Source organism: Trachinotus anak, unplaced genomic scaffold, assembly GCF_046630095.1.
Source record: "Trachinotus anak isolate AG129_WGS33_773 ecotype Australia unplaced genomic scaffold, CSIRO_AGI_Tana_v1 ptg000001l, whole genome shotgun sequence".
Lineage (NCBI taxonomy): Eukaryota > Metazoa > Chordata > Actinopteri > Carangiformes > Carangidae > Trachinotus > Trachinotus anak.
In genome coordinates, this window is record NW_027273852.1 from 6,595,889 (window position 1) to 6,606,270 (window position 10,382).

General features: G+C 40.7%; 1 protein-coding gene across 1 annotated transcript in view; it reads right to left on the reverse strand.

Annotated features, from left to right (window-relative positions):
* tmem198aa (transmembrane protein 198aa) overlaps positions 1-10,245 on the reverse strand; it is a 35,064-nt gene extending 24,819 nt beyond the window's left edge. The window contains exon 1 of the mRNA XM_071461649.1: positions 9,804-10,245. The gene's annotated coding sequence lies outside the window, so the exon portion shown is untranslated. The remainder of the gene's footprint in view (positions 1-9,803) is intronic.
* Between the last annotated feature and the right edge of the window lie 137 nt (positions 10,246-10,382).

Sequence of the window (10,382 nt, forward strand, 5' to 3'; positions counted from 1 at the left end):
CTGACAGAGATCACGGTTCACATGATGATTTGCTCAGCCATATCCTTGCGTGCATGTCTCTGTCAGCCGAACAGGCCAATAATGTTAGGTTACATATCAAAACCGCTGGCAGTGTAATAACCATTCTGTGTGTTGATGTGCTCTCTGTTGGAGTTTCGCCTCTGTTCCTCTCTCCTCCAAATGGGTCGAGAGTCTGAGGTGACAGATCAAATCTGAGGACTGCTGGCACTGTAATAAGGTTTTCATGATTTGTTCTGCTTCATGCCAACTTGTCTCTGTGGCCTGTACTTGCCATTCGCGGCGCAGTGTGACTTCACCTTCACTTCTGAGTGTGGTGACTTTAACCGATCCATGATCTTTATATCTCTGATGTATTCAAAATATATATCTGCTGCAAAAAACACTGCCCTTACAATTTACAAAATAATTGACTTGAAAAATTGTTCATGTATAATGTAATCACATATGAATGTTTGATTTTGTACTTGCACTTTAATTAACATGATTATTTCAAATACAAACTGTAGAAATATAGTAAATATCAAACAGTACTCTTCAGAAATTCACAGGTCTTCTCTGCTTTTACTATGAGGCCCAGGGACATGAGTGTGTGTGAGTGTGTAAAGCTTTTTTTCCCTGAACCTGCTGTGAGATAAATTATATTTTCTAATATTCTATTGGTATGGGCAAACTAAAAGGGAGAAAAAGAAGATGGGTTTGAAAGAGGTTGTGTCTGTGTGTCTTTAGGTGTGTGTATATGTGTGTCAGTATGAATATTTCAGAGACCCCACACTGAGTGGTGGCGACAGAGCATCACCAGAACGAGGACACACTGCTCTCCAGGGTGAGGATTGGAGGGTTTGGACAGAAAGAGAGAGGGGGAGACAGAGAGAGAGAGAGAGAGAGAGAGAGAGAGCAAGACGTTAGACATATTCAGAGAGAAAAACAGGGAGGCACTGTAAACTCAAAATTGTATCATAATTAGAATCTCTAGTAGGATGATATGCCTGTGAACCTCATCCTCTTTTCAAAAGTGTGTCTACAGGGGACAACGAAGTTAGAGTCAAAGATACTCGGTCTGACTTGACAGAAATCAAAAGACAGCATAGATTTTTCCTGTTTCCTGCCTTTCCAGTGTTCAAGGAACAGTGTCATGCCCAATAAACTCCTATACAAGAAAACAAAGCTCTCATGGCATCCAGATATGCAGATGCTTTCGGTTTCATTGTCCCGGGCTTGATATATTCGTCTCTGAGATTTCTGCCTCAACCCCAACACAACGGATGTGAAATGAATTTTCAAAAACAACATGTCTTTCAAGAAACATTGTCCAGAGCTATGGGAACAACTTGTTTTTGCAAAGAGACGATGCCACTGAATCTTATTTAGTATTCAGTGGTGAAAGCAATGCAAACTATTACTCACCTCTGTTGTACTAGGGTTGCAGGAGAAACCATAAATCTTGAAAATCTTCAGAAATCTTCAAACTTAGATCAAACCACAACTATCTGGAGTGTTCGACTATTTATGTGTGGATACCATACAGCTTATAGGAAGGGAGTTCATTGGGTTATAGTTCAGTAGGCTAAAGGCAGATGGAGATTTAGTATGGTTAATTAAAGGTGAAATGTTTCAGAGGTAAACCTTTCTAATGCCACTAAAGCTGTTAGGGAGATATCAAGCTTGTTCCCCTGCTGTAGTTAACAAGATACAACAGAGAGGATCACCAGGTAGTAGAGAAGATGGAGCTGCAGCAATGTATTTGGCAGGCTGATACATCAGCTGGTATTAGCTGACTGCAGAAACATTGGTATCGCTGTGTCAGCCAATAAAGGACCCAAAACCGAAGTACAGAAATGTCAAAGATACGTTTTAAATAGAGACAAGTAATGTATCATGCTGATTACATTCCATCGCTTTGCTCTAGACTGGGATATCTCAGCTAAGAAGAATTGTAACTTTTCTTCTAGCACAATTATTATAAATAAATATACTTTATTATATTCAATGCATCTGCAGAATGGTAAAGATTATGCACACTATGAAAACTATAATGTAAACGCAGATTGCAACCAGGAAACAGCATGAACACTGGGCTGAAAGTATTGAAGGCAAACTCTTGCCAAGCCATCCACCAACCTCCAGATGCTTCAGGAACTTCCAACTACTTTATTCATCAGCACTGAACATTGCTAATGAATGTAACATTGCTTAGACAAGAATAATTGCTTATCAATATATAGTAGGAGACGGAGACGCAGAGAGTGAGTGCTTCTGGGTAGCTGATGCATAATCCATAGACTGGAATCATTATTCGACTTTCCATGTCACAGACTGCCTTTGTATAGTCCACCTTGCCCTTTGAGCAAGCATTTGCACAGATACATATCAGACTTCCTTGCTGTCTGTTTGGCTTTTTATCTTGTCTTTCTGTCTGACCATTCATGGACTTATTCCTCTGTGCCAGACTCATATCCCAATAAGATTTAGGAACTTGATTCAAAACAGAGACAGAGATGGTCATGTCATGAACCTTCGCTCTTCTGTTTCCAGTTTAGAGAGGGAAAGAGGGAAAGCATTCATGTGCATGTGACAGTGAGTAACAGTGTTGCTGATGTCATGGTTACTAACAGGATGACTGTGTTTCCATCAAGCCCATCTGTCACCAGGGAGACTACTACTGTGTGTGTGTGTGTGTGTGTGTGTGTGTGAGTGAGTGTGTGAGAGAGAGAGAGAGAAAGAGAGAGACTTATAGAGTGCGAATCTAATTAGTATTTTATACAAATGTAACACAAATGTAACAAAAAAATATAGCAAACAAATATACCACTCCAAACTCGCATCTTCTCTAATGCTGAATAAAGAAAATATGTAATAAAAGGACCAGAGCTTTGGAGCTTTGTTAGGGGGATCTATTGGCAGAAATCAAATAGAACATTGATTGAACTATGTTTCATTGATGTATAAACACCAATGAAACTAAGAATCGTTGTGTATTTGTTAGCTTATGAGCCCTTTATATCTACATAGCGAATGGGTCCTCGTCCATGGAGCCCACCATGTTGCACTGCCATGTTCCTACAGTAGCCCTCCTACACATTTGGAAAGGGAGGGGTGAGGAGATGGGTGTTCAGTTGGTTGCAGTCTGCAACCTCAACCCAAATGTCACTAAATCCTGCACACTGGTCCTTTAATTCACAGTGCAATTATTACTATTCCACATGAAATTATCTCAACACTACTATTGTATGTATCTTTATTATGATAATGAGCTTGGCAGAGATATGATAATGTATGCTTTAAGTGTGGCGTTCTATTAAAAGAACAGTACATATGCACTGGTTCCATGTGTTGTACACATGAGAACGATCCTTAATGTGATGATACTATAGATATGAAAGTGATGCAGTAATATACAGCATTTGCACCACTATTTCCTACAATGGTTACCAACATGTGTGTTGTTTACACAAAACTTAGCAAAGTTTTGCTGATGTCTATAACAATTTTAAAAAGGGAGAAAACTAGGGAACTAATAATTCAAGTTGTTTATGAAGGACACATTCCAAACACTGAGTGCTTCCATCTTCTCAAATGTGAGTAATTGCTCGAGTGATTATCTCTTTGATTTGTATATGTGGGTGTCCAGAAGTGTTCATTGGACAAATAGCAACTTCAAGAGTTTGGGCTTTGAGAATGTGTGATTAGGCACTATTTTCTGACATTTCAGGGACTAAATGATGAATTCACTCATTAACAAGTTCATTGACAATGAAGATAATCATTTGTTGCAGGTATATTTCTTAGCAAGCCACATTTGTGCACTTATGCTGAACTAGCTCCCTGCTCAGACAGTTGGCATAGTAACCGGAGAGCACAGATAGCCTTGTCTTATTGGAAATGCCTCCATTGTTGCATCTTTGATTAATTGGGCTGCTTAGCTGAAGGTTCTGTACCAACATTGTTCATACAGCAAATACAAGTATTGCAGATTAACAGTGTGACTAAAAAGTTAATGGTCATTTGTACAGGTATTAGATACTGATACAGTCTCAATTCACTCATCACAGCATTCACATCTTAAGTTTGCTTTACAAGCTCAACAAGTGCTAATTTCCATAATATTGTCCATAAGTCATTCTCACTGAATTGTATTCATGTCATGATCATATCTTGATCCACTTGTGATACTTGATTTAAAAAAATTACAAATTCCAATGTTTGACATTATGAATCATAAGGAAGTGAAGATACACTTATATTCCTAAGGGCAATGTAACAACATATTTTTGACAAAATACAGTACCTTTGATTAATAAACCACGCACGTAGATGGATAGATGGAAAAAGAAATGTTAATATCACAATTTTTTCACAACCTGTGTTATCAAGTGAACATGCAATTCAAGGCCATTTCAGAGCCAAATTGCACTCAATCTGTGCTATTTGTGCTTTAAAGAAAAATAAGTTCGGTCACAATTTAAACTGTTTAAATGCCTTTTATTCCTCAGGTTCTCAGCCTCCTCCATCATGCATACATGCATTTCATCAGCTTTTTTTGTCTCTGTTAAATAAAACTCAGCCAGAGGACACTCACAGTGAAACAGCCTTGGCCTGGGCCATTTGGTTGTCTGGGTCATTGGGTTTAAATGCAGGATGGGTGATTTGTATGGGAGCTGAGAAACTTTCTCCTCACACTCTCACTCTCTCCCATTGAGCTTCAAGTCTATTGAGATGTCTGAGTGACCCCTCACGCACCCACCCGCCCACACACACACACACACACACATACAAAAACCAAAGAGAAGTAATGTCCTAATCTCTAGCCATTTGTGCTCTTAGCATTCTCTTTTTGTGCATCTATTCATCCATCAATCCATCCTTTTTGTCTACTTATTAAGTGCCGCAGTATGGGTGAGTAAAGGCTGCTTTGCCATGCACTGACCCCCGAAGGTGTTGCATGTGTACCATGGGCAGCCTCGGAGCACTTAACGTGAGGTGATCTGAAGAGTGTGTATGTGTGTGCATGTGTGTGCGTATGCTGGTGGCCTCAGCATTGATCCCCCTCTAAGCCTTGGTCATTGCTTGTGGCCTGAAGGTGAGTTGACAGCGGAGTAAAGAGGCTTTCATCAGATTACAGCTCATTCTCTGTCTTTCATCGTCTCTTTTTCCAGCGTCATTTGTCTCACTGCTGCTTTCAACCACTTTGCTCTTTCTCTCTCTTCCTCTCCAGCAGAACACTAGGCCTACTTTAAGCTACAGTGTTAAATTTGTCTCCAACCCCACATGGACCCATTTGTCTCTTTTCAAATGTCCCCCATGAGCTGATAGAGACTGTTCAGAGCTGAGCGACAGCACATCAAGACAAACACTCAAAATGCATGAAACCACAGGCATTACACAGGTAACTGAGATCGCTTTAGTAGAGACTAATTTGCCATCTTTTGTAAAATCATTGTGCCTCCACTTCCTACATAAATACTCTTATGCTGCTTCATTATATTTTTCTCCAAATATTCTCCTGAATTTCTATATTAAGGTATAACTGCCTTGAACTCTGGTTGTCTAAAGTCTACGAAAGGCCACTGTCATTATGAATTAACATGTAAACAGCATTTTAATGGCATATCTGGTTTAGGTGGAGCCAATTTTAAAATGTTCATACACTGATGGGTAGTTGTATGTACTGTATAAAACCCCATCCATCATATGCTCATTATAGGTTTTTAAAATCATGTTCTACAAAGTAACGACAGCTGTTAAATATATATACCTGAACAAAAAGTACAATATTTGCCTATGAAATGTAATGAAATATAAGTATAAAGTAGATTTTACTGTATGCAGTATTCAAGTCAGGTACAGGAAGCTCAAAATTGTACAGGAACTGAACAAATGTACTTGGTTCCTTTCCACCAGGGGCAAACACACAATAACTTTTTGTCTGTGGTGAAAACACAACTAGAGGCTGTGGTACATACTCTAGACTCAAGTAGCAGACACACACACAACCATACACACAGAAAACACACTCCGTATAAAGCCTCGCCTTCAATGTTTTACTGTTTCTATTAGCTGTGCACAGCTCTGTCTCTCTGTAGACCCGTCCTGAATTACTGAATTCAATTGTAGCTCTGCTCTCCATTTGCTCCTGTGTTAGTTGATGTTTACCCTGTTAGCACACACATTCACAAACATACATACAGTATTGCTATACATTACGCATGAGAAATGTCTGTTGAACTGACTGATTCCAGATTGGCCAGATTTAAGTTAAACATTGACCACAATTCTCCTGAGGATGAACCAGAATCTTTATTCAAAAGAATAGTCTTTGCTTGTGTGAGAAAAGCACACGGTCGACAAATAAAGTTCACACACACCTTATAAACAACACATACTGCATCTGTGCACACATGCCTACACACACATTTTTCAGATATTGCTTGCATGTAGGACATAAATGTTGACAGATACAGATGCGTCTGCCAAGATAGTATGAAGAGACCCTTTCAGCTACAAACCACCATGACAGCCAAGCATACACAAACACATACACACACACACACACAAAACGCCACATCACCAGAGGGCTCTTACTGTGAGTCGGGTCTGGTTGAAACTAGTGGCTCTCAACCTGACACTGTCCTCATTACACTGATGGGAGTACTGACGACTGTACATTCAGTGTATAGAGTTGCCAAATCATTAAAGAGGACGTCCAGGCAGCATACTGTTGAGCTGAATAACAAACAGCAGCATATCTGACCGGTACTCTCCAACAATGAGTGTATGTGTGGTGTGTGTGCATGTGAACATGCCAGTGGGAAGGACAGCACTGGTGTGTATTAATGGGATTAGGATCGACTTTACCCTCTCTCTTCCCTCTTCTCTTTACACTCATCCTTCCATCCCACACCACAACCCCCTCCTACTTCTTTGTTCCCCATCTCTTTCTCCACTCTAATCATCCTGCTTGGAGTCCAGTCCCTTAATTTTATGGGGGTGGGGTTCTCTTGCATGTTTTTCTGTTTGTATTCAACTAAGTCCCCACTTTTCATTAGTCATAACCCTGCCCCCTTTCGCTTTTTCCTCCTACCTTCTCCCTTTTTCCTTCATTCTTTATATTTTTCTCTCTAATAACTCCCACGTTTACCCACAGTCCTCCCTCATTGTCTCCTTGTCTGCCCTCTTTAAATATGTAACAAAAACACAGAGGCCTGTTGCTGACTAGTTCTGTTAGACACAGAAGCCACTGTAGACATTTTGTACTCTGTCTTGAGTGTGAGTCTTTTTGGCTTATGTTCACTGCACTTATATAACCAATCATCAAAGCATTGCGCAGTGAGAGCATTGCAACACAGGCAATCCATGAATTGTATCGTCTGTGTGAATGATATTCTCTCTGGTACCCATCCTCCCCTCGATACTTAGATCAATTAAAGCATTTCTGTCATAAAATGCTGAATGATGAGGGCAATGTTACAGTTTGAAACAACATTTGTGCAGTTGAAAGTTTTCCTCTCCATACTCTCCAACATTTCTGTTTGTTTGTCTTGACTGAGCTGTTTTCTTTCAGGTACTCAAAGGCATGGGGATGATATCTCTCAAGCGATAATGGCTGAAAACAAAGATATTGTTCTTATGGCTGCGCAAATCCGAGGAAGTGCCTTTTATCACCTCTGTCAGCTTCACAGAGAGCGAAAATGCCACAAGAAGACAGAAATTTGGGACTTCTAGCCAGACAAAGGCAAAGCCAGGCAAAACAGCACGTGGGGGTCCCATTCAATTTTTTTTTATAGACTTTTCAAGAGCCATGGGATTGAGTCCCATTGCACGTTACACATCTCACATCTCCTCTCTGTCCTCCCGTCTGTCCTTCATCATCTCCTCATCCATCTTTTCTATCTTTTGGACATTATTGAAAATGAAAGTAAATGCGAAGCACTTTTAATTATTCCCGGTTGGGTGATACCCCACCCCCCACCCCACCCCCCACCCCTCACTTGCCCCACTGAAGCAGAGCAGCTTCCAGCAGTAAAAAGCTTGGTGCACGCTGAGCTGAAGGTAAATATGTGACTGCAAAAACTGTTTGTTCCCGAGAAACAACAAGCACGCTTTGTGGCGGTTTAGCTGGGTGAAGATATAACTGAGAGCTCTGTTATTTACTTAACATTTCCGATGTAGCTTCATTAAGCTATTAATTTCCTTAAACATACCTCAGTTTCATCTGTGGTAAGGCCACGGATTCACAGTTCAGCTCAGGAAATGATTCACAGACTGGAGGCGAGCCTTATTAAAAGATTTAATAACACTACCAAGTAAGAAACCCCCGTGGGTTGACACCAGAGCGCTCTCCAATGCATCAGCTGAACAACAGCACTCAGTCAGTAACTAGCAGCACAATGGTTTCTAAACACTCAAACACACTCCGTCTTATTCATGCTTCTTCCCATGGCATCCTTTCATCAGCATCCACTATTCAAATACAGTGCAAGCTTTAAATCTATCATTATATCTCAAGAGATCTCCGGTCAGGGATGTAATTTTACTTTCTCTAATAGACTGTGCCCGGTCATTTTTCATGCTTGCAGAGGGCCAAAATGTCCCTTGTAATCTGTCATTTTAAAGGCGATTTGGAGCACTCTGTATTTTTTTTGCTCTTTTAAGTCAGTGTGATATTTCTTAGTTTTCCCTGTAGTAGAAGGCATGTACAGTATGTGAATGTCTACAGTCTTTTCTGGGTGGACGCTTTATGTTTCTCTTCTCTAACACAACATGGACAGCTGTGCACACTGGTCTCACAAACACAAACACACAAACACATTATTAGAATGGAGAAAATGGAGAAGAAGAAGCAGATATGAACAGTTTTTTTTTTTTTAAATGTCAAATGGGTTTGTTTTGATCCACATATGAATAATGATATCTTAAACCACAGAAGTGGGAAATAAAACACACAAGTTCAAGCTTTGCTTGTTCTCAGAAAAGAACTAGTACATGGTACCAAGACAACATTTGCATGCTTAACAATGGAAATAAAATAAAAATGCCTGCACACTTAGCTCAGCAGGCTTGCTGCCTATAATTACTTCTTCTTTGCTCTGGCAAACTACTAATTATGAAGATGTTAAATGTGCTATTACTGTTCCCTACAGAAGAGAGGAGGTGGAGAGACATAAATCCACTGTGAGAAAGAACCTCTTTCTCTGTCAGATAGATAGATAGATAGATAGATGATAGATAGATAGATAGATAGATAGATAGATAGATAGATAGATAGATAGATAGATAGATGTGAATGGGATATGGATGCATGTGACTTTCAATCAATTTGGCTCCTAGTGTTTACACGCTGTCCAACCCAATTATCTACAGGGGTATCAAATTCAGAGTTTAGTCCTTTAAATTATTAATTCCCACACATCATGAAGGATTCATCTGGCTGTCACTGATATGCGCCCGTTGAGGGGTCTCTAAGAGCTTGTGTCTTGTTTAAGGGCACCAAATGTTCCGGTTTGAAAACAATAGAGGGAAAACAATAGCAGAGCTGGGGGAGTCCTCCATGTGTCTAATTTTCACAGGCAATTACAGTGACGGGCATAAGGCTGTGGGCAGTGTGATTGGCTTTTGGGAACCATTTTTAACATTAGGAAATGTGGATGGGTCTTCGTTCGGGCTGTTGGATGGAGATTAGTGGACAAAACGTCGGACTTTAGTCTGTATTTGTTGGCCCGCGTCAGACTCGGTTCAATCGAAATCTGTGTGCTGTAATTTGAGGTGAACAAAGAAAACTCACTCACCTCAGAAATGCAACATATTAGCGTGTTTTTCCGGTCTTCACACTCCAGTGCAAAACAAACAAACAACAACAAAATAAATCGAAACGGACGAAAAGAAGACAAGAAAATCTCCACTTGTCGGCTCGGTCAGCTTGAAAACCCCAGCATCGTGTCCCAGTGAACCGGATTCGGTCCAAAGCCTGAGAGCAACTCCAGAAACCTTTGAAGCGAAGATGAAACAATGCTCAACTCCTCTTTCCTCTCCTCCGCTCTTGGCTTAATTCTCACTTGCTGCCCGCCTCCCGTTGTCCAGACAGACGCGCTGTTGTTAGTCGGCACCTCATGTAATATTGAACGCCGATAATGGACCAGTGCGACGGGAAATGGAGATGCAGCCTTGCGGTTTTTATTCCATGTTTACATCATGCACCCAATTGTATCCCTCCTAAACGACCAGTGTATGCGCTTCCTTTGTGCTCCCTGTGTCTCCCTCACTCGCAACGGGTTAAACCATTCCCGCAGCACAGGAGGGGGGAGTGTGTGTGTGTGTGTGTGTGTGTGTGTGTGTGTGTGTGTGTGTGTGTGTGTGTGCGGGGGGAT